The sequence below is a fragment of the Rhinopithecus roxellana genome, chromosome 9, assembly GCF_007565055.1.
Source record: "Rhinopithecus roxellana isolate Shanxi Qingling chromosome 9, ASM756505v1, whole genome shotgun sequence".
NCBI classification, from domain to species: Eukaryota; Metazoa; Chordata; class Mammalia; order Primates; family Cercopithecidae; genus Rhinopithecus; species Rhinopithecus roxellana.
In genome coordinates, this window is record NC_044557.1 from 57,702,648 (window position 1) to 57,704,682 (window position 2,035).

The window sequence follows — 2,035 nt, forward strand, 5'->3', positions numbered from 1 at the left end:
AAAAAAAAAAGAGAGAGAGAGAGAGTCTTTTTTCTCTTTTTTTCTTAGTCTAGTTAAAGGTTTGTCAATTTTGTTTATCTCTTCAAAAAACAAACTCAATTTCATATAAAGAAGAAAATTTAAAGAACTAATACTTAATGTCTCTCAACCTCTTTCAAAAACTTGAAGAAGAGGGAATACTTCAAACTCATTTTGCAAGGCCAGCATTACCCTGATACCAAAGCCAGACAAGGATACTATAAGGAAAGAAAATTATAGGCCAATATTTCCAATAAATATAGATGCCAAAATCCTCAGCAAAATACTAGCAAACCGAGCTCAACAGTATATCATAAGAATCATTCACTATAATCAAATGGGATTTATCCCAGGGATGCAAGAATGGTTCAACATACAAAAATCAACAAATTTGATGCATCATATTTAAAGAATTAAGGACAAAAATCATATGATTATCACAATAGATGAAGAAAAAACATTTGAGAAAATTCAACATTCTTCCATAATAAAAACTGTCAACAAATTCGGTACAGAAAGAATGTACCCCAATACAATAAAGGCCATATGTGACAAACTCACAGCTAACATCACACTCAGTGGTGAAAACTTGAAAGCCTTTTCTCTAAGATCAGGAACAAGAAAAGGATACCCGATTTCTCACCATTTCTATTCAACATAGTACTGGAAGTCCTAGCCAGAACTGTTAGGCGAGAGAAAAAATAAAAGGCATCCAAATTAGAACAGAAGAACTTAAGTTGTCTCTGCAGACAACATGATCTTATATATAGAAAACCCTAAGTCCTTCACCAGAAAACTGTTAGAATTAATAAACAAATTCAGTAAAATTACAGGATAGAAATTCAAAATACAAAAATCAGTAGAGTTTGTATGTAGTACAATGAATTATCTGAAAAAGAAATTTTTAAAAATCCTATTACATATAGCGGCAGTGAGGGGCTCAGTGAGGTGCTCAGATTCTCGTAGCTGTGCTGGGATTTAACCACCATCATGTCAAGCAAAAGAGGAAACACCAAGACCACCAAGAAGTGCCCTTAGTGCACAACATCCAATGTGTTTGCTATGTTTGACCAGTCACAGATTCAGGAGTTCAAAGGGACCTTCAACATGATTGATTGGAACAGAGATGGTTTCATCAACAAGGAAGATTTGCAGGATGTGCTTGCTTCACTGGGGAAGAGTCCAACTAATGGGTATCCGGATGCCATGATGAATGAGGCTCCAGGCCCCATCAATTTCACCATGTTCCTCACCATGTTTGGTGAGAAGTTAAATGGCACAGATCCTGAAGATGTCATCAGAAATATTTTTGCTTGGTTTGATGAAGAAGTAACTGGCACAATTCGGGAAGATTACCTGTGAGAGCTGGTGACAACCATGGGGGATGGGTTCATGGATGAAGAAGTGGATGAGCTGTACAGAGAAGATCCTATTGACAAAAAGGGGAATTTAAATTACATTGAGTTCACACCCATCCTAAAACACGGAGCAGAAGACAAAGATGACTGAAAGAACTTCAAGTTCCAGCCAAACATTCCTTGTTGTCACTTTGGGTATTTCTGAGATTTTTCTCTTGCATGCCCTTAGCTTTACAGCTTTTGCATGTCCTGTTGTATTTATTCTCAGCCATTTGGGGCATATGTATCTTTATACTCAGACTGAAAATGGGACTTTCTATTAAAATCATTTTCAGAATAGAAAACAGGGTAATTGGCTGGGCGCGGTGGCTCATGGCTATAATCCCAGCACTTTGGGAGGCCGAGACAGGTGGATCACGAGGTCAGGAGTTCAAGACCAGCCTGACCAACATGATGAAACCTGGTCTCTACTAAAAATACAAAAATTAGCCAGCATGGTGGTGCACACCTGTAATCCCAGCTACTCTGGAGGCTGAGGCAGAAGAACTGCTTGAACCTAGAAGGCGGAGGTTGCAGTGAGCCAAGATCCTGCCACTGCACTCCAGCCTGGGTGACAGAGCGAGACGCCATCTCAAAAAAACAAAAAAGAAGCCAGGTGC

General features: G+C 38.7%; 1 pseudogene; it reads left to right on the forward strand.

Moving 5' to 3' along the window:
- Nucleotides 1-999: 999 nt before the first annotated feature.
- Nucleotides 1,000-1,527, forward strand: LOC104658547 (annotated as a pseudogene).
- The last annotated feature ends 508 nt before the right edge of the window (nucleotides 1,528-2,035 follow it).